Source organism: Chiloscyllium plagiosum, unplaced genomic scaffold (genome assembly GCF_037043375.1).
Source record: "Chiloscyllium plagiosum isolate Xiang-an unplaced genomic scaffold, Cpla_swu_hap1 HiC_scaffold_45, whole genome shotgun sequence".
Lineage (NCBI taxonomy): Eukaryota > Metazoa > Chordata > Chondrichthyes > Orectolobiformes > Hemiscylliidae > Chiloscyllium > Chiloscyllium plagiosum.
This window is the reverse complement of record NW_028270183.1, coordinates 43,284,378-43,308,004: the sequence shown is the minus strand read 5'-3', so window position 1 is coordinate 43,308,004 and position 23,627 is coordinate 43,284,378.

Here is a 23,627-nt window from a genome sequence, read left to right as displayed (position 1 = left end):
CAGAAGGAGTGGCCACATAACTTGTCAGTAATGATCGTTCAGCCGAAGCTGGTAAGCAGAGCTATTGAGGGATTTACAGCACTCTCAAATGAGGTATCAACAGATTACACAGATGGCAAAAAGGCTATTGTGAATGCCTATGAATTGGTACCAGAAGCATATAGACAGCGTTCTGAAACATAAAGAAGGAACCACGTCAAACTTATTTTGAATTCGAAATCATTGTACGTGGGAGTTTTGATTCAGGCCTTAAAATAGGCCTTTCAGGCCTTTTAGCGATTATTCGGCTGGATGGTGTTAAAAACTCACTTCTGGAGATGATGAGAGCTTTTTTGTATGAAAGCAAAAGATCGTGAATTTGAAGAGCAACAGAGTTTTCATATGTACATACATTGGTATATAAAGCGAAATTCAGCTTCCAACAGGACTTTCATTTCATGAGGGACAGAAATGCGAGAATGGGCGATCCTTCACTATAAAGCAAGGACGAGGTCATACTGGGAATAGTTTACGACAGGTGAAAAAGGAAGCTCAAGAGGATGGAAATGAGGTGAAATAACTCAGGTGTTTTCACTATAATGAAGTATGACAAACTACATTAAAGTGCTGGTGGTTAAACAGCATCATTTGGAAAAGGTGTTTCCACATGCAAGAAAATAAATTGCGTAAGATGACAGTGATGATCGTTGAAAAAACTCTGTGGGAAAAGATGTGGTCGAAGAGGCTAAGCCAGTGGATTGAGTGAAAGTAGTGAAGGAAACCTCAAGAAAAATCAAGAAACTGGTGGAGCTTTCATGGCCTGGGCAAGATATGGGTATTATGTTCTTGCCCGATCTCAAGTAAACTTCACCTCTGTGGCCGAGAGTGTGGTCCTGGAAAATCACAGCAGGTCATACAGCATCCGAGGAGCAGGAGAATCGACGTTTCTGGCATAGGTCCCTCATCAGGAATGAGGCTAGTGGGTCGGGCCTGAGAGACAAATGGGAGGGGGTGGGGTTGGTTGGGATATAGCAAGACGTATATGAATGTGAAATAGAAGGTGATAAGTCAGTGACGGCAGTAATGGAAGGGTCCATAGAGTGGTGCCGAGTTGGAGGCTTGGGACTGGAATAATGCGTGGTAAGGGGAAATGAGGAAGTTGTTAAAATTCATCTTTATCCCGTTTGGTGGCGGTTTCTAAGGCGGAATATGAAGCGCTCCAAATCCAGGCGTCGAGTGGTAACGGTTTGGTTGCTCCTCCAGGCTTCGGGTGGTAGCCAGTTGTATCCAGCATCTAACATTTTCTAACATGTTACCTGAGAGAGTGGTAAATTGTGGAAAAGATGGACACGAATTTAACATTTACTTGTGTAAGATCGGTATGGAAAACCAAATCAAGAGTGGGGATGTAACAGTGCAATTTATTGAAAGAATGTCAGTTCCAGAAATACAGTTCGTTCATGGGAGCAGCTTAGTAGGAGCAAGATGGGAGTGACGACACTTGGTGTGGACCAGCCAGAAGGAAGACCAGGGAAATGCTGAGTCAAAAGAAAAATACCCTGGATATTTTCAGATGCCACTTTCATCATCCAAAGTAAGAAGCTAAAACTAAAAGGCAAGAAGAAGGAGTTGAGGTTCAGTCATCGGACACCCTGTTTGATGTAATGGTGCAGAAAAAAGCGAAGATGCTTGTAATAGATGCATTTTCAGAAAATAAGTCAGAATGTGTAACAAGGGTCATTATTTTAAAAGTAAAATTTTAAGATGAAAATGGAGACAATGGCAGTTTAGTGAGAGGTAGCTGGGTGGAAGTGCACCAGATTGTGTTGTCGGTGGCATTACCCAGAATAGCGGAACATATTAGAGGGAGCACACGAATTGCCAGTAGGATGTCAACCAGGTGTGATGATTGCTCAGCCTAAGGCACAAAGACACTTCTATTGACCTGGACTGCACAAGGATGTGGTTAATGTTGTCGATGATGTCATATGTGCCAACTGGTAGGTAAGCCACGGGTAGTAACGGAATCAGCACCTTTCTTGCCAATTCCCTGATATGAAGAACACTTCATGCAGGCTACCATGGTTGTGTACGTTTCCTCCATTAGCCAGAATTGGCAACCAATACTTGAAAATCATAATGGATACATCTAACCGATTTGCAAAAGGAAATACATCATGGGATATTAAAGCACAAGGAATGATGCTGGAGCTTGTAACGTTCTAACAAAGAAAATTCAATAACCACTTAAGTCAGCATCTTGCCCTTGTTACCCTTGTGATCTCAATTGATGAAGTTCAAGATTACATTGCTTTTGCTCACTGCTGGCTCAATGAAGTCAAGAACAGCTTTAATTTTCGTTTCTCCCACATACACCTTGTAAACTAAAAACAAGACAGCGTTCTTTCTGGACCAATGTGCTACATGGACAGCAGAAGCTACACGAAGGGTAGCAGAAAGTGCATAAGAAAGGCAAAACACATTATACAGCATAATAATTCATAATATGTCATGGCAATAGACACAGTAGTGTACAAATTACAGCATAATAAAATAATAATTGTTCATAAAACATCGTTCCAGCAGCAAATTGAAGTCATGAAAAGAGGTTCCGATGAATTGAGTCTGTTCACACACTGTTAAGGAGCGGCATGAGAGCAGGGGAAGAAACTGTTGTAAAGTCTGGCCATCAAAGAGCGAATGCTCTGGTATCGTCTACCAGACAGCAAGAGGCAGAGGAGTTTGAGTGAGGGATTTTGGGGTCTTCCACAATGCTTTTAGTCTTTCGGATTCAGACTGTGGTGTACATGTGTCCTGGATCTGTATAGCGTCCCTCTCTTTAAGCCACAACATCTCGTTTCAAGTCCTACCTGCTATGGAGTTCTGCAGAGCGTTTTGTTTTTTTTCTGATTTGTTAATCGATGATTGAACCACGTCAACTATATTCTGTTTCCGCTGAAATTAAATAACTCTACCTTAGTTAATAGGTCGTGGGAGCAGGGGAGGCAGTGGTGCGAAGTAGGATAATAAATTCAAGTTCATTTGAACAAAATCTGATTAATTTCCACAGTGGATCTGTGTAATAGTCATTACTTGCAAGATGGATTGATACATTTATAGAATTCTGAGTAACTCAGAAACGTGCACTTGCGAGGTTGTCCTTTCAGTCCCAAATCACACGTTATATTGATCTGTGTGAAAATCCTTTTTCCCCTGAAGAATACATTTGAGTCAATTGGTTGCATAAACCTGTGTCCGAATGTATAAATGAATATGCGTTGTGGTTCTTTTAGTTTGAAACTAGAGCTTGGTCACTGCTTGGATTTCAGGTCTGGGACCAGTGTATGTGTCACTCTCCCCTCTAATCGCATAAGATTCCTTTTGGAGTGTTCCTTACCTGGGAGACACATTCTCCAGGTAGAGCGAGCAGGGAGCTGACTGGATGAGATAGAATGTCGGCAGAGAGGAACCTTTGAGTGACAGAACTGAACGTTTTTTAAAATAATTCCTGTCATTTACAGATGCTTTGCCACGTGGAAGTAGCAGGAGGTGAGTATCAGAATGTGCGTTTATATGCGTTTGGTATCTCAATGCTAGAATTAGAACATTGAACTTAAAACAATACAATGCAGAACAGGCTCTTCGGCACTCGACGTTGCGCCGACCTGTGAACTAACCCAAGCTTACCGCCTTACACTATCCCATCATCATCCATGTGCTTATCCAGGTATTGTATAAATCTCCCTGATGTGGTGAAATTAAGTACATTGGCAAGCAGGGAATTCCAAGTCTTTACTAGTCTCTGAGTAAAGAACCTGCATCTGACATCTGCCTTGAATCTGTCACCCCTCAATTTGTAGTTATTCCCTCTTATACAAGCTGATGTCATCATCCTAGGAAAAAGACTTTCACTGTCTTCTCTATCTAATCCTCTGATCATCTTGTATGTAACTCTCAAATCCCTTCTTAGCCTTCTAATTTCCAATGACAAAAGACCCAACTCTCTCAGACTTTCCTCATAAGACCTTCCCTCCATACCACGCAACATCCAAGTGAATCTCCTCTGCACCTTTCCCAAAGCTTCCACATGATAATTGTAATGGTTTGACAAGAACTGCACACAATATTCAAAATGAGACCACACTAGCATTTTGTATAGTTGCAGCATGGCATCACGGCTCCAGAACTCAATCCCTCTAACAATAAAACCTAACACACCATCCGCCTTCTGAACAGCACTACCAACCTGGACTGTAACTTTTCAAGATCTGAGGACACATACTCCAATATCTATCTGCAAATCCACAGCACCAAGAATCTTTTTATTGACCCTGTATTCTGCCTTCCTGTTATTCTTCCCAAAGTGATTTTCCTCACATTTAGCTGCATTGAACGCCATTTCCATCTCTGAGCCAAATTATGCAGGTAATCCAAGTTCCCCTGTAACCTGCAACATGCTTTCACACTGTCCACTACTCTACCGACTTTTGCGTTTTCTGCAGACTTACCAACCCTTTCTCCAATGCCTGCGTTTAAGTGATTCATAACAATGACAAACAGCAGTGGTTCCAAGTTTGATCCTTGTGGCACACCACTAGTAACACACTCCAGGCTGAATATTTTCCATCAAGCACCAATCATTGACTTTTTTTAAGGAATCCAATGTCTAATGCAATTTGCTAAATCAACTATAATCTCGTACCTCTGCATATTTTCCAACAGTCTACCACGTGGAACGTTATCAAAGGCTTTACTGAAGTCCATGTACACCACGTCAACTTCCCTACCCTCGTCTACAAGATTGGTCAACTTCTCAAAGAACTCAAAGAGCTTTGTGAGACACGACGTGCTGTTGACAAAACAATGTTGACTATCTGAAATCACATTGTTGCTTGCCTGATGATTATAAATCAATTATATTTAGATTAGATTACAGTGTGGAAACAGGCCCTTCGGCGCAACAAGTCCACACCGACCCGCCGATGCGAAACCCACCCATACCCCTACATTTACCCCTTACCTAACACTACAGGCAATTTAATATGGCAAATTCACCTTACCCTGCACATCTTTGGATGGTGGGAGGAAACCGGAGCACCCGGAGTAAACCCACGCAGACACAGGGAGAACGTGCAAACTCCACACAGTCAGTCGCCTGAAGCGGGAATTGAACCCGGGTCTCTGGCGCTGTGAGGCAGCAATGCTAACCACGGTGCCACCATGCCGCCCACAAATCTCTTATATCTCTTATAATTATTTCCAAACACTTTTCCTACAATAAAAGTGACGCACACTGGTCTATAATTATCTGGGTCATCTCTATTGCCCTTCTTCAGCAAGCGCACATTTCCAATCCTCCAGTCCTCTGGTACTAAATCTGCAGAAAATGACGACTCAAAGATTAAAGCCAAAGGCACGGCCGTCTGCTCTCAAGTTCCCAGAAAACCCTCGGATAAATCCCATTCGGCCCAGAGGACTTCTCTAGTTTCAATTATTCTGGAAATAATAATACCTTTTCCTTAATAACCTTGATAATTTCTAGTCCAGTATGTCGTATTTCATTCTTCTCCTGTAAAATATTCTCATTTTTCTAATTGAAAACCGATTATAAATATTCGATTTGCATCTCTCCGATCTTCACAGGGTCCATACAAAACATCCCACTTCTTCTCTTAGAATGGCCCTATTCCTACCCTATTCATCCTTTTATTCCACACATACCAATAGAAAGCTTTAGTGTTCTCCTTTATTTCAACTTCTAAAGACTCATCATGTCCTCTATTTGCTCTTCATAACTGTCTCTTTAAACCCTAACTGGCTACTCTGGACCTTCCCATCACCTCATCTGAGCCATCTTGTCTCATCAACACATTAGCCTTCTGCATCCGTTTAACTTCGGTTCCTTCACCTTATCACTTCCTCCCTGTCTGACAGGGACATACCGATCAAGGACGCACAATGCCTGTGCATTAAACCAGCTCCACACTTCGATTGTCCTCATCGCCTTAATTTTCCTATGCCATTCTATACATCCAAAGTCTTGTCTTATCGCATTATAGTTACCCTTGCCACATCGATAAGTCCTGGCCTGTGACACGTGCCTATCTCTTTCCATCGCGAAATTAAACATAATTGAATTATGGCCACCCTTTTCAAAGTGCTCACCGACAACTAAATCAAACATCTGGCTTTGATTCATTACCAGGCACCAGATCAAGTGTGGCCTCATTTCTTGATGGCCTTTCAACATAGATTGTCAGGAAACTCTCGTGTAAACATTAAACAAAAACTGATCCATCCTTTTTACTAGTGTTAGAGAATTTTCAGTCAATGTTGGGGAAGTTAAAGTCCCCCATAATCACCATAGTGTTCCACTCACTCCCACTCAGAATCATGTTGCCGATACTCTCCTCCACCTCCCTGGATCTCTGTGGTGGCTTATAAAAACTCCCTGCAGTGTAACCTCTCCTCTCCTCTTCATGACCTCAGCCCATACAATCTCAGTAGACGAATCTCGTCAAAAGTTCCTTCAGCTACTATTATACTGTCCTTGACGAACAAGGACACACTTCCCACTCCTTTAACGCCTTGCATTTTCTTAATGAAAGATATGAACTCTGGAAACTGCAACATCCATTCCTCACTCGGCGCTTTCCATGTCTCTGAAATGACCACGACATCTAAGTCCCAAATCTGTATCAATGCTGCAAGCCCAGCTACCTTATTTCAAATCCTTATGGCGTGAAGTGGACACACTTCAAACCAGCTTCGTGTCTGCTAACACATTCCTGTGACGGTGAAATACTGTCCATGCCCTCCCTACTGTCATCGTCCTGTGCACTGGAACTACACCTCAGGTTCCCTTCCCTTGCTGAGCTAATTTAAACCCACCCGAATAGCAACAGCCAATTTCCCACCCAAGAATTTAGTAGCCCTCAGTTTCAAGTGAAGACCGCCTTGTTTGTAGAGGTTAAATCTTCCCTAGAATGAGCCCCAATTATCCAAGTTCCTGAAAATCTCCCTCCTCCACCATCCCTGTCGCCATCTTTTCAGGTGATATCTCTCCCTATTCTTTGCCTCGGTATCACGTGGCATGATTGCCAAACGAGATACATCAACTCTTGTTAGTTTTTGCGTCAACTCCCTGAAATCCTGCCTGACATCCATCTCCCTCTTTCTACCTATGTCGTTGGTACCTACGTGGACCACAACTTGCGTCTTGACACCCTCTTCCTTCATAAGCACAAAGATACAATCAGAGAACTCACGGGCCCTGGCACATGGGAGGCAACACACCAACCATGAGTCTTGTTCGTTCCCAACAATCCTCCTCCTTTCCCTCCTTCCCTCTATGCAAAGGGACAAATTATTTGCCAGAGACCACTATCCCCCACTGCATACCCCGATAAGTCAATCACCGTACAGTATCCAAAACGGTATACATGTTTTTATTCAGAGGGACCACCAGACGGGATCCATCCACTGACCTTTTTCTCCTTTGGAAGAGTTGCCCACCTTTCTTCGTCCCTGTGAGTAACTGCTCCCCTGTGACTCTAACCAATCAAAGCCTCTGCCTCCCCAGCGATCCGGATCGCGCTCCAATTCCCTAACACGGTCTTGGAGAATGACATGTGGGTGCATTTCCTGCAGATATACTTGATGGTACATTAATAGTGTCCCTCATCTCAAATATCATGCAGGAGGAACATTCCTCTCCCTGCTCTGCCATCTCTGGTGGTCCACTTATCAGAAATTAAATTGGGAGAGAGGCTAACCTGATGTGTCCCTGGTATTTCACGTTGGAGGAGGTGGTTGGGTGGAGACCCTTCAACTGTAAGATCTCGAGCTTACAAGACGCTCACTTTTTTGCTGAACGGAATTTTAAAAAAAACTCCTTTCCCAGAATCCTCTGCTCTCTGATGTCAAATGTAAAAGCTTAAATAAATGAATCACCACTCTCGACATGCCCCAGGTACAATCTCCCGCCCTTCGGCCTGCTGCTGCTGAAAAACAGAAAAGGAGGACTCCCGCGCTCAAGGTAAACATATCAAAGTTCATATCAGTGATTTGCCGCTCCTCACAGGCCCTTCGTCCAACCTCCCGCCCGTGAACCTGTTGCTACTGCTGTGGCTGCTGATAAACAGAAAAAAAACAGTTTTAATCGGTTAACCTCCCTCACATCCCTTCCTTAACCAGCCAGGCTGAAGCAAACCCCAAGGGCATGGCCTGTCCCTTACAGGACAGAGGGAATGTGAGAAATTCTTGGCAGAGCCATGCCCACTAAAATGACGATTACCTCTCTCTCTGGCCTTTATTCTCCCCTTTTCTCGCCTTCTCTCTCTCTCCCCTCTCTCTCCCCAACGCCCCTTTTTCTCTTTCCTCTCTCTCTATCTCACTCTCACTCTCCCTCACCCCCCAGGCTGGTCTTTCCACCTCTTTTAGTATCTCACTTTTCCTCAGTCTGCTCTTTCTTGCCCTTGTGTTAACATTGTATTTTTCTGTTTCTTCCCTTATAGCTCTGACTCTTACCTCTTAGAGAATACAGACCATAGAATGTCCCAGTACGTCCCAGTAAATCTCCTCTGACTGAACCCTTTCCCAAGCTTGCAAATCCTTCCTTTCATGCGTTGTCCAGAACTGACGGCGATGCTCCAAGTCAGGCCATACTTCTGACTTTCTAACTGATTTTTTCCACTCCGGTTTATGCGCCCTCCATTATCATTCATCTGCCTCTCTTCCACCCAACTCATCTCTCTGTGGACCGTTACTGGGTGTTGCATTGTCTTGATAAATTGTGCACCTCCAATTTTATGCAGTCCTCCGTCTCCACACACCAATGTTTTTCTGTGTACACAGCATATGTTTAACTCTCCTAATATTGCACTTTCACGAGTTTTGTACATCCTCACGATTTTAATCACTCCAAAAACTAACACCCAGCACGCCTCACCTCTTCAGATATTGCATGTGCAAAGCATGAATGAGTAGCTAAGAAATTTTGCCAAATGACATTTCACGCCCCCATTTTGAATCCAAGCTCACATTTGTGCCATGGATCATGTGCCTAACAACCTGTTTTATAAACGACATTCTTCTCTATTACAGATCCATAGCTCTGCCCCCAAAATTATGCACTGCCTCATTTTGTCCCCAGTCACGTCTTCAGCCACCCCAATACATTGTACATCCCAGAAGTTTTCTGCATCAGCACACAAATTCGGACTGCTACAATCGATCACTTCTTTTTGCAGATCCCCCACAATTTAATGCAGTCTTTCCTAACTCTGCCATCTATTTATTACGCCTGCATGTGCCCGCCCCAACCGGATTTTGCAGGCTCTCCACAAAGTATGCTCATATTCACTCTGCCACACTGCAAAAGTTGCATCCATCCCAATTGTGCAAACTTGCCAAATTTTGCATTTCCCATAGTTTTCATTCCCTCCTCAAGTATTGTTCAAGCATCAAGTTTAATCTAGCCCGCATACTTCACACTTCCTCAAATGTCCCACCCCCAGATTTCACACTCACCAACCCTCCAAATGTTTGACCTTCCACAAGCATTTCCCCTGCCCATATTGTTGTCTATACATAATTTCAACCCACGCCACGTTTGTGCTGCCAGTTTCTCCCTTTTGTGATCGCTTCCTGTCGCATTCCACATTTTAGCAGCTCTGAAGTTTGCACCCTAATTTTAAATGTCTGAAACCCTTTGAATGGATTTTGATGTCCAGCTTACTCAAGTATATTTGTTAATTTACATTAGAAACCACTTCAAACATCTTAACCGGATTCCAATCTTCAACTCACTCCACGTGACTTTGTGCAGAAGCCACATTTAATCCCTCAATTAGATACCATTTTGACTGACTCCCAAACATCTCAACTTCCGTTATAAAAAACAATGTCCTGTGATTTGCCATCTGATTAGTTTCAAGTCTTTAATTCACTCACGTGATTCTGTTGTTCATTTTGTCAACCGACCCGGTCATCATGATGAGATTCCAATGTCTAACTCAGTTACATCTATGTGACTATGTCGATAAACTATCCTGAGACCATCAGTTAGATTCCAGAATGCATGTCTCTCCTGTGATCGGATCTTTTGTCTGCAAATCAGTTAGAGTCATAGAGTCATAGAGATGTACAGCATGGAAACAGACCCTTTGGTCCAACCCATCCATGCCGACCAGATATCCTAACCAATCTACTCCCACCTGCCAGCACCCGGCCCATATCCCTCCAAACCCTTCCTATTCATATACCCATCCAAATGCCTCTTAAATGTTGCAATTGTACCAGATTCCACCATTTTCTCTGGCAGCTCATTCCATACACGCACCACCCTCTGCGTGAAAAAGTTGCCCCTTAGGTCTCTTTTATATCTTTTCCCTCTCACCCTAAACCTATGCCCTCTAGTTCTAGTTCTAATTCATTTCTTTTCAGTCTATCAATCACTGCGTAGTATCAGTCATTTTATATAGAAGTCACTCTTACCTCCTCAATTGGATACTCATCCAGAGTTTACTCCTGGTTATATGTGATTCTGGGCACACACAACCTCAAATCTCTGTACAAGATTCTACGTTTTATGTTACTCTTGAGTGTCTCCTCAGAGAAACATGAAAGTGCTTGAAAAGACAGCGAATCCGGCAGCATTGCACGGAGAGAGAGCAGGCTAACATCTTGAGTCAAAATGACTTTTCTTCAGAGTTGATATGAAAGGTGGAGAAGCAGCATTTATGCGGTGGTGAGGGCATAGTGGAGTGTGAAGTCAGAAATGGCGTTGAAACAGGAGAATGTGATTGGAATGTGATAATGACAGAACAATGGTGCATCGAACAGCACACTGGGAAAAGCAGAAAATTCCAATTGAATGGGGGAGGGGAGAGAGAACATGGTGACAGAGAATGCATCAATACAGGTAAAAGAAAGCGAAGGAATGGGAGTGGTTTAAAACCTGAAGATGTTGAACTCACTATTAAGTCCAGATTATCATGAAGTGACTCAGTAAGATGTTGTTCCTCCATTGTGCACCAGAGATTTGCAGCATGTCGGGAACAGGCATATGAGTATGCGAGCAGGACACTGTCTCATTTTGACCAGGTACAGGAAGTTTTGGTTCATGCTTGCGCCCAGATTTGAGGTGTTCTGGAAAGTGATCACTCAGTCTGCATTAGATTTCTCTACTGTAGAGGTGCTCATGTTCGGCGCAACAAATTCAATGGACCATACTGGAGACAGGTGAAATACTCCTTCACCTAGAAAGACTGTTTATGTCCTTGGTTCGTGAGCAGGAGGAAGTGAAGTGGCATGTGTTGCACTTTCTGAAATTTCACGGGAAGATGCCGTGTGAACAAGATGGTGTTGGTAATTGACGAGTAGACTCGGATTTATCGGATGAACCCATTCATGTGGAATGCAGTGAGAGTGAGGGGAAGGTAAGTTCTGTGGTGGAATTTTGCTGAAGCTTTCCGAAATTGTGGAAAACAGTCCTTTGAATGTGGAGGCTGGTGGTTTGGAAAGTAAGGGGGGCCCGAGCATGCTGTTGACTGACAGGAATGGGCAATAGTGGAAGAACGGGTGATAGGATGTTTATGGTTCGAAACATGAGAGGAGAGATCACACTGCTTGAAGTTTTTTATAGGCCTCTGAACAATTCCGGGAGATGGAAGAGAGAATTAGCAAAATTATTCTTGGTATGAGAGAAAGGAACAGGCTGGTCATTATGGGGAATTTTAAATACCCCGACAATGACTGGAAATGCTATAACTCTAGTACGTCGGATGAATCAGTTGTTGTCCAATGTTTGCAGAAGGGTTTCCTGGCACAGTATGTCGAAGGGCCGACAAGAGGGGATGCCATACTGGATCTGGTGCTTGGTAATGAACCAGGCTAAGTGTTTGATTTAGTTGTAGATGAGCACTTTGGAGAGAGTGACCATAATTCAGTTACGATTAGTTTAGCGATGGAAAGGGATAGGTACATGCCAAAGGCCAAGAGTTGCGTTGGGGCAAGGTCAATTATAATGCGATTAGTTAAGCATTGAGATGCATAGTATGGGGCAGCAAAATGCATGGGATGCAGACAGTCGAAATGTATAGCTGGTTTAAAAAACAGATATTGTGTGTCTGTGATAGGTATGTCCCTGTCAGGCAGTGCGGAAGCGATAAGGTAAGGGCACCGTGGTTTACTACAGAAATTGCATCTTTTGTTCAGAAGAAGAAGGCTAATGTGCCGATGAGGCAAGATGGTACATATGAGGCGTTGGAGAGGTACAGATCAGATAGGAAGGATTCAAAGAGAGAGTAAAAAACAGCAAAAAGAGGAAACGAGCAGTCGTTACCAAAGGGAATAAAGCAGAACCCTAAAGCTTTCTATAGGTGTGTGAGGAATAAAAGGATGACTAGGTAGGAATAAGACCAGTCAAAGACAGAAGTGGGAAGTTGAGTGGGGACACTGTAGAGATTGGAGAGGTGCTGAATGAACATTTCTCATTGGTGTTCACTCAGGAAAAGGAGAATATTGTAGTGGACAAGAATGTAGTGAGATATTTGACGAGACAGGATCGAGGTTAGTTATCAAATCTAGAATGAGGGAAGGTAGACAAGTCGCATGGGCTGATGGGATTTATTGGAGAACTCTCTGGGAAGCTAGGAAGGTGATAGCAGAGCCTTTGGCTTTGAAATTTGAGTCGTCATTTTCTACAGATTTAGAACAAGAGGACTGGAGGATAGCAAATGTTGTGCCCTTGTTCAAGAAGGATAGCCGATATGACACGGGTAATTATAGACCAATGAGCCTTACTTCTCTTGTAGGAAAGGTTTTGTAAAGGATGATAAAAGGTAAGATTTCTAAACATCTGGCAAGGAACAATTTAATATCTGATAGTCAACATGGTTTCATGAAGGGCAGGTCGTGTCTCAGAAACCTCATTGATTTTTTTTTTGAGAAGGTGACCAAGCATGTAGATGAGGGTAAGGCAGTTGACGTGGTATACATGGACTTCAGTAAAGCCTTTGGTAAGGTTCCACGTGTTAGGCTGATGGAGAAAACGCAGATACATGGAATTCAGGGTTAATTTGCAGTTGGGATTAGAAACTGACTTTCTGAAAGAAGGCAGCTAGTGATGGTTGATGCAAAATATTTAGTTAGGAGTTCAGTTACTAGTGATGTGCCACAAGAATCTGATTGGGGAAAACTGCTGTTTGTCACTTTTCTAAATGAATTAGAGGCAGGCATAGGTGGATGGATCAGTAAATTTGCAGGCGTTACTAAAGTCGGTGGAGTAGTGGACAGTTTGAAAGAATGTTACAGATTGCAGGGGGCCTTGGATAAACTGCAGTATTGGGCTGAGAGTTGGCAATCGTGTTCAATGCAGCTAAATGTGAGGTGATGAACTTTGGGAAGGATAACAGGAAGACAGAGTACTGAGTCAATGGAAAGATTCCTGGTAGTGTGGATGCGCAGAGGGATCTTGGAGTCCATGTGCATCGATCCATGGTTGTTGCCACCCAGGTTGATAGTTTTGTTAAGAAGGCATACGGTGTTTTATGATTCATTGGTAGAGTGATTGAGTTCCAGAACCGCAATATCCAGTTGCAACTATACAAAACTCTGTTGCGGCCCCACTTAGAATATTGTGTACAGTTTTGGTCCCCATATTTCGGGAAGGTTGTAGAGCATTGGAAAAGGGGCAGAGGAGATTTCCCAGGATGTTGCCTGATCTGGAGGGAAGGTCTTATGAGGAAAGGCAGACAGACTTGGGTCTGTTCATATTGGAAAGAAAATGCGAAGAAGTGGTTTGAGAGAGACATACAAGAATATCTGTCGATTCAATATGGTAGACAGTGAAAGACCTTTGCGTAGGATGATGATTTCAGCTTCTACGAGAGGGCATAACTGCAAATGGAGGGGTGACAGATTTAAGACAGATGTCGGAAACAGGTTCTTTATGCAGAGAGTGGTAATAGCGTGGAATGCCTCAATTGCTAATGTAGTCAACTCAGCCATATTAGGGAGATTAAAACAATCCTACAATAAACACATGGATGATTGTGGGTTCGTGTGGGGTGAACGAGCTGAGAATAGTTCACAGGTCAGTGAAACATCGAGGGGGTTACTTCCTGTTCGACGTTGTATTGTACTTTGTTCTATGTTCTAAGGCTGATGGGCGTGCCTGGCACAGTGGGTGAAGCCATGGTGCTGGAAGAAGGAAGCCATATCCGCAGTACTGTTTTGAGAAGAAGTGGCATTGTCCAAACATGTATGACGGTGAAGGTACTCAGAACATGAGGTGGAATCTTTGCAGGACATGCGTTGTGTAGAACTGTAGTGAAGATATCTATGGAAATCAATGCCTTTGTAATGGAAAGCAGTGGACACTGTATTTCCCGAAATTGAGACAGAGTAGTCAAAGAAGTGAAGGGATGTGTCTTCACTGTCTATTGTTCCTACTTTATATTCGAGTAACCATCTGCAGACTGGATGTTCATTGTGGAGAACAATTTCCGTCCACGAGGAACCATGTTCAGAACGTTCTCGTCGCCTACCATGTTGGCACAACCGCCCAGATTTCAAAACCTCTGTCTGTCCTTGGCATTCTGTAAAGTTGTGGAACCACAGCGCAAAGTCGTGGAAAATTTCAACTTCAGAATAGGCACTTTACAACTTTCTGGACTTAAACGTAGAGTTCATCATCATTGTATTGCCAGCCGAACACAAACCCCCTCCAAATATCTTTCAGTGAGACTGTCTTGCCAATCTAGCAGTCAGATACACCGTGATAGTGCCATTGTTACATTCACAACTTAATCGAAACCTTCAATGTCCTTTTCTCCCTCCTCCCCCGGTGCGCAAGTGCTGCTCCCACCACATGTTTTGTCAGCTCTGATGAACAGTTATCTAGTCTGGAAACATTAGTTTGCTCTCCCTCTCTGTCGGTTCATGTCTCCTGATGGATGCTGCTCGACCTAATGTCATCTCCAATGTTTGTTGTTTTGATGCTGACGGAGTCCTCGGGCATGTGCATTGTTCGTTATGATTATAAGCATGCGGTCAACGAATCTTGGCTGGAATGAAATATTTCTCTGTTGCATCCACAGGCGGTTAGTGAAGCATTTGTTGCAAGATTCTCGACAGATGTTGCATGATTTCACAGCTAAAATTATCTCTTTCCAAACATGGGTTTTCTGTGCCTGCTTTTAATCTGCAGAGAGCCAGACGTTTCTGCTCCGAAACATGCACCGGTCAACGGCCGCCATCTTGGAACAGTGGGAGCAGAAAGTACGCAGATTTGGTTCACGTCATGATGATACAGGGAAGGGGCGGGACCATGTGCACTCTCCCGCCTCATTTTCCTCCCTTTTATCGCGAATCTGAGCCAAAGTCTCCATCTGGAACTGTTGGTTTGTTCAGTTACTCCTGGTGGGAGGGAGGGGCTTACTGATGGAAAAGGGTAACATGAAGGGATGATTGAAGCTGGATGTGATTAAAAGGAGCGGTCCCACCGGAACACAACACCTGGAACTCTCTGTTAAATTATTGGAGTCTCAGCAGCTGGATGTCTGACTGAATCCGTCCTGCACACGCAGGAAGGGAATGTTCTCTCCCAGGTATGAATGCTCCTTTGTGTGACCAACCAGGCCTTAATCTTGTCACTCGCTTGTTGTTGCTTGCAAAACCACTCGACACAGTCCACAACACCTGATTCTTGTGTCATTGTCAAACTTACTAACCCACTGCATCATGTAATTGTATATAGAACATAGAACATTACAGTTCAGTGCAGGCCCTTCGGCCCTCAATGTTCGCCGACCTGTGAAACCAACCTGAAGTCTGTACAACCTTCACTATTTCATTTTCATTCATATGTTTATCCAACGACCATGTAATTGCCCTTAAAAATGACGAGTCCATTATTTTTGCAGACAGGGCGTTCCACAACTACTACTCTCATTGTAATTAATCTACCTCTGACATCTGTCCTACATCTGTCGCCCTGAATTTATAGCTCTGTCCTTTCTCACTGCCCACCCTACCTAATCCTCTGATTATCTTATATGTCACAATTACCTCACGTCTGAGCCGTTTCCCTCTAACGAAAACCGCCACAAGTACATCAGCGGTTCCTCGTAAGAACTTCCCTCCTTACCAGCCAACATTGTGGTAAACATGCTCTGAAAACATTCGAAAGCTTTCCATTTTTCCAATAACACGGTGCACAGAACTGTATGAAATATCCAAGTGCAGACACACCAGAGATTGGTGCAGTTGCAACATGACCTCATGGCTCCGAAATTTAATCGCTCGACCAGCAAATCCAACGAATGCCTTCATAGCATCCAGATCAAGCTGATTGGCAGCTTTCACCGATCGAAATGCATGCGTGTCAAGATCTCTCGGCTCATCTACACTACGTACAATCTTACCTTCATCCCAGAACTCGGTATTCCTGTTGCTCCTTCCAAAGTGAATCACCTTACAATTTTTTGACATATCCCAGCCCGGCTCTGCAGCTTATCTATGTAATTCTGTAAAATCCTTCTGTACTGTCCAAACCTCTACCGACCGTCCTCTGCAAATTTACTAACCCATCCGTCTGCGTCGCCAAGCCGGTCATTTAATTTCAAAAAAGACAAGCAACAGTGACCCGAAAACAGATTGTTGTGGTACACCAACAGTAATTGAACTCCGAGATGAACATCTCCCATCAACTACCATCTTCTGTCTTCTTTGAGCTAGCTAATTCCCCATCCAAACCGCCAAATCACCGTCAAGCTCAGGCCTCCTTATTTTTTGAAGTAGCCTACCGTGGGTAGACGTATCCAACGCCTTACTGAAATCCAAAAGCACCACATCAACCGCTTTACCCTCAACCACCTGTGTGGTCATCTTCTCAAATAATTCAAACGTCTTGTGAGGTAGACCACACCATTCACAAAAATAGCTTACTGAAATACAAATACACCTCATTCACTGCTCGGAATTCATCTCAAAGAACTCAATAAGGCTTGTGAGGCATAGCCTGCACCTCACTAAGCCAGGCTATCTTTAATCAAACTAATTGTTTCCCAAATAGTCATAAATTGTATCTCTCGGAATCATTTTTCGTACCTTGCTTTACACAGCCGTAATACTGACTGGTCTCTAAATTCAGGGATTTCCCAATTCTCTTTCTTGAACAGAGGTCTAGCATTGTCCATCCTCCCATCATCCTCGACATCTTCCGTGGAAAGACCATCGCCTAAGGCCCAGCAATCTCATTCCTCACTCCCTGGAGTAACCTTGGATATATCTGGTCTGCGAATGGGGATTAATCTATCTTGATTCTTCCCAGAATGTCCAGCACATTTACCCACTTAATATGTTCAAGCTGATTAACCTGGTACACAGTGCTCTCACTATCAAACATGCCCCTCGCTCCAGTGAATACTGAAGCAAAAAACTCCTTTCGGGCCTCCCCACCAGTCCAGACAGCAGGTGCAAGTTCAGTTCATTGTACCTGATCAGCTACATCTCTCTGATCATTCTCTATTTCTCATGTAAGCGTAGAACGCATAGATGTGTATTCCGTTATTCAGCAACCTGCTGTGAAGTACGTCGTCAATGGTCTTCTCGAAATCCAAATCAAACATATTCGCTGTCTGTCCTTTGTCTAGCATGCTTGATAACTCCTCACAGAACTGGAACAGATTTGTCAGTCGTAATCTTCCTTTGACAAAGCAGTACTGACTCTACCGTATTTTACCTATATCAAAGGAATCTGCGGTCTTATCAATAATATTGGATGCTAAAAGCTAAGCACAAACTGTGAGCAGGCCACCCGGCTTTTCATTCCCAGCCTCTGCCGCATCATTTCGTGAATACGAGTGTTGTGTTAGCTATTTCCCAGTCATCTGGGACCATTTTTTACTCCATTAATTGCTGAAGGATCACATTTATGAGAGGCCATTGAAGTGCTTCGTGACTGTGTTCAGGCGATCACCTCATCCTGTTGTACATCAGCAAATATGTATTCAGGCGATTCTATTCAACCAACTGTGCGTGGGAAGGGATTCAACCTGTCATCCCAACATGCTGAACCGTCAGTGTTATCATCAGTAAGGACGCTCTTTTAATTTTGCTGTGAATTCCATTCAAATTGAAAAATAAACTAGATATTAGGTTATGTTGGTTTAAAGACCTGTCATAAAAAAAGCTCCTTAATAACCTGGCTGTAAACTACTATTTGGGAAGCAGTGACAATAAATAAATTTCGCAATAAGCTGAAATGTGACGTTTAAAAAACTCAAGGTCATATTGGAACTCGGGCTTTGAGTCTGAAGGAGCAACATTATGAAGATATGCAATGCGATTTTCTACCATGGATTTCGAAAACGTAAAAGTGTTTGAAGGTAGGGTACTCTAATGTCTCAAGAAGCTCCACATGTTCTACAACAGATATACGTACTTAAAGAAGAAGTGATCACTTTCAGGACACCTGAAATTGTGATGATTCTGGGGAGCGGGTGAAATTGATAGTTCGATAGAAAATTTGAAGCAAACATGCAAATAAATTATGAAAACGTCATTGGGTGCATGAAAGGAAAAGATTGCCAACACACGTTCGTGCATTTTATAAACATGACAATGTATATTACAAAACATGGAAATGGTAGAGAAACAAGATGGTTACTCTGCACTAACTTGATATGAGATTCGATGTTGCAGAACGCAAGGATATCAAGGGAGTTCTGAAACCAGAGGACAAAATCATACAACTGGAAAGTGGTAGAAGTTGAACAGTAAACGGTACTGAAGTTTGATAATGCATCGGGACGCCGTTGTCTTCATCCCAAAGTGTCGAAGAAGGAGGATAGAGAGAGAAAGAGAGAGAGAGAGAGAAGGAGAGGATGCATTGGATATTATCTTTCAATATTGTGATGTCTCTGGAAAGTTTACTTTTTTGTCAGTATCAGGGAAAACGTAGCAATCTGTCTTTATTAAAAATAAATCACTGAAACCTTCAGAATGAGTGTTAAAATTGGGCCCAGTCAACATGAATTTGTGAAAAGGAAGCCACGGCTCAAAATATAAAGATGTTAAGGAAATTGCTTGCTGTGAAGATTAAGGAGAATGTAGATGTGATTTGCTTGTTCAAAAGGATTTTTATAAGATGCCAGACAACGTTCATAAATAACATTGCAATTGATTGGTGAAAACCTGCCAGCATTGATTAAGAATTTGTTATCATTGAAAAACAGATTAGGAATATTTGCTATATCTTCAGAGGCTGCTGTTACTGGAGGAGAACCACAATAAGAAGTTGCTGCTGTAATCTTTATTTTTAATATGTGCTGTCTTTATGTCTGTTCTCCACCTTCCAGATAATTTGTTTCTACCCTGATGGAGAACTTACCTGCCTGTCCTTTGTGTGGCTGAGGAGTCGGCTGATCATTGAATGTGAAGAGACATGAGGATACATGCAGCACAGAAAATCTGTGGCAATATTTGGACAGTGCAGACACCTATCCTGAATGGAAACCAACTGTATCAGTCACACTGGGGCGAGGCCGCACCTGCTCTGTTTATGGGAAGGGAATCACTTGTTCAGCCCACTTACTAATACACCAACGAGTCCACACTGACGAGAGTCAATTCATGTGCTATGCATGTGGCAAGGCATTCCCCTGTTAGCCAATGTGCTGACTCACCACAAGTTCACAGTGGGGAGAGGCCGTTTTTTTGTCTGAAGTGGGAAGCGATCCTCTCAGTTATCTCAGCTTAAGACACATCAAATGGCTCACACTGATAAGAGACCTTTCAAATACTTACACTGTGAGAAGAGCTTGAAAAGCAAATGCCATGCGCTGAGACACCAACACATTGACACTGCGGACTGGTCATTCCCCTACTCCGTGTGTGGGAATCAATTTATCCGTGCAACCGCCCTTTTGGAACGCCAATGAATACACACTGGTGAGAAGTTGTTACCTGCTCCCACTGAGTGAAGTGTTTCACGCGGAGGTCTCTGCAGGGCAGGCGTGTGTGCTGTTGATCTTCACAAAACTCCGATAAAGTTACTGCTTCCTAATACATTCCTCCTGCGAGGAGGCAAAGCGTGCTCATACAGGTTTGAGGCTAATACTACAGGACTCTACCCAACAGTGCTGGATCACAGTTGTGCATCATTTACATAAACGATTTTTATGAGTGTACAGAAGTCAGCGGGTTAGCGGGTTTGTGAGTGACACTAAAATTGCTGTCAAAGTAGACAGTGCAGGTTATCTAAGAGTAATCGGGATCAACAGTACTCCTGAGCCAGTGAGCTTAGGGCTAGTAGGTGGAAAAGCACGATCTTGCGTTGTGTTACGGCAAACAATTTCGGGGCTTGTTCAGTTAACGTTAGTATCCTGGGTCGTGTTGCCAAACAGAGAGACTTCGAGATGCAGGTACACAGTTCTTTTAAAATTTCGTCACAAGTAGACAGGGTGGTGAAGCATGCGTCAGGGACACTTTCATTCGGTGTTCAGACCTCTGAGAATAGGAGTTGGGATGTCATGCTGTGACTGTACAAGTGATTAGTGAGGCCACCATAAAAGTGTTGATAATCATCTGCAAAATATCCAACTGGTTCACATCTATTCTTTCTGGGAGGATTTATAACATTCTTACCTGGTCTCGCCGACATGTGATTCGCGATTCACAGCAATATGGCTGGATGTAAGCCGATTTCAGGCAATTAACAGTGGGATTTGTATGCTGATCCAAACCGTGACTTCATCAGCCCATGAATGAACAAATAAATAATACGACATATACCGCCCCTACCACTGCAAATACACCAGCTGCAACAAATCGTACTGGCTTTGTAACACTGTTCAGGCCCTTGCAACTCTCTGTAACACGTTTACCACCTCGAGCGGCACGGTAGCTCAGTGGTGAGCACTGCATCCTCACAGCACCAGAGACCTAGTTTCGATTCCAGCTTCGTTCTACTGTCTGTGTGGTGTTTGCACGCTCTCGCTGCGACTGCGTGGATTTCTTCCGGGTGCTCCGGTTTCCTCCCACGATCCAAAGATGGCCTCGTCAGGTGAATTGGCGATGCTAAATTCCCGGCAGTGTTAGGTGCGTTAGGCAGAGGGAAGTGTGTTTTGGTGGGTTACTCTTCGGCGAGTCTGTGTGGAGTTGTTGGGCCGCAGGGCCTGTTTCCACACTGTAGGGAATCTAGGCTCATCTCTTTCAACTCTTCCTGCTCCTGTCATTTCAACCAACCCGAACAATGTTTCCTCTACCTGCAGTGCAACTCTTAAGCAAAGCGGATCCTTCCGTCGTGTATGGAACACAGGTGGAAATTCCTTGTTGTGGTTTTGTATTGTTGCTAAACATTTTACACAGTTCTTTAAAGTGTTTTCCACTTCATTTGCAGCCATACATTTCAGTCTGTTTCCCATGTTGACGTTTTGTCAGTTCTGCTCCCAGGCTCATGTAATTGGTTTTGTTTATATCCCCATTCGCAGACCAGATATATCCAAGGTTACTCCAGGGAGTGAGGAATGAGATTGCTGGGCCTTAGGCGATGGTCTTTCCACGGAAGATGTCGAGGATGATGGGAGGATGGACAATGCTAGACCTCTGTTCAAGAAAGAGAATTGGGAAATCCCTGAATTTAGAGACCAGTCAGTATTACGGCAGTGATTTATCGTTACTTCAAAACTTCATAATCTCTCTGAATTCTATGATACCCCTGAATCAGAATTTCCCAGAGGATCGCTCAGTGTGACATTTCTCATTCATTCAGCTTCATCATCCAACAGTCGGTCTGAGACAGTTACTTCCTTTGCCAGGTGCACAATACGTAATTCAAAGAAAGACTGACAAAAACATTTGCTGAACTCATATTTGAATGCCACTCTTGCCTGCATGACTGTCCCAGATTATACAAATATAGAAGTCTCCCAAAATTATGGCAGTGCTTTTGTTGCAAATTCCAATTAATTCTTGTTTAATGCAGTGATGAGCACCGACATTCTGTTCGGCAGCTCAAAAACTGTAGTTCTGCTTGTGTTTTTGACACGTAGGAACCAGACTTTTCATTCAGGCTAGTTCAACAGCATAATCAGAGGTGAAATGATTTCTCTGTAATGTCTTTGTTCTCCATTACTCTCAGGGTTATCCATCGTGCTTTCCCATTTTGCCTGAATTACTGAAGGTTTGTGTACCGTTGAACGTTGATGTTCCACCTTTTGTTCACTGTATAAACACGTCTTTCTGGTGATTAAGTCTCATTTGTCTCTTTGTCACAAGTCCATCTACCGTTTGGCAGGTACATAGTCCATTCCAAAAACAACACCATAAATTACGTTTTCCCACATTTCCTGTCACAAGTCTGTTGGGTGAAATGAAGTTTCAGTTAATTTCTGTCCCTTCTTGTTATTTTCTGCTTGCACTCATCCACATGACAATGTTGTTCTGATGCTTCACCTCTTTGTATTTGGACTTGGAAAGATTCTTTCTCATGAACCTTGTCTCTGCACCCCCTCTCTCAGTTTAAAGTCGTGCCCATCAATATACTGGTGTGATTGGTCAGGACACTCCCTTTGTTTACTTGCATCGGGGTGAAACGTCTGAGACCAAATCCAGATGGTCAGGAAACAAACTTACAACCTGAATCATAATTTGAGTTAGACATCGTCTCAAAAATCGCATGGAACTGTAGTGCTGAAGGGATGCCCAAAGCATAAAGGTCCCAGGCTCAATGACCACCCTCTTGTGAGAGGATTGCTTTCAGCTCTGCTGCACTGAGTAATTCTGAGACAGCATAGGGGGTTCACCGTTATCAATACAGTCCTCTGCGGTGTTAGTGAGCATCAGTACAACAAACGTGAAAGACAGATCTCCCAGGAGAGGGTGATAATGACTTCTGGGATCTTTCTGTTCTCTATTCCCAATCCATCACTCATTGTTACAATGTCATAGAGTCATACAGTAACGGAAACATATCTTTCGGTACACCTCATCTGCACTAGTGCCTTGAAAGGCTCAAACTCCAAGAATAGTGCCTATCTCTGTAACCTCCTCCCCACCAACAATCCTACTATATTTTTGAAAATAACTCGAAAGCCGACGACTCTCCCTACCCCTGCAAACTGCTCCAGATTGGATAGCATGCCACGTCTCTCCAATCACCTCCTCCAGTCACGACAATGATCCCCATTTCGGTCATCTTGCTCAATGCCAACATTCAACACTGTTTCAGTGAAATCCTCCAGCGCTTACTACCTCCCCTTGCATGTGCCTTCATACACCGCTGAAAGCACATGATATACGCAAACCTCAATCCCAGTAACACACCTGCCTCCCATCATAAAACACCGCACGGCCTCTGTAAGATCTATTATCACAACATACATCCCTCCCTGTACGAACTTCTCCATCCCTCCACCCTTTCCTGCCTGTGTAACCTGCTCCAATCACTACGACCATACCTTTGTATAGAGTTCTGAAACCACATTAATCCTACATGTAACTGTCACGTTAACCAGTCTCTGCAATCTCCTCTATCGCTGGATCTACTGTTGTCAATACAATGCTCCATAACTCTACCATCTCCATCAGGAATAACCTTAATCACTCTAAAGCCCCTGAAGCCAGGAAAACTGTCAATG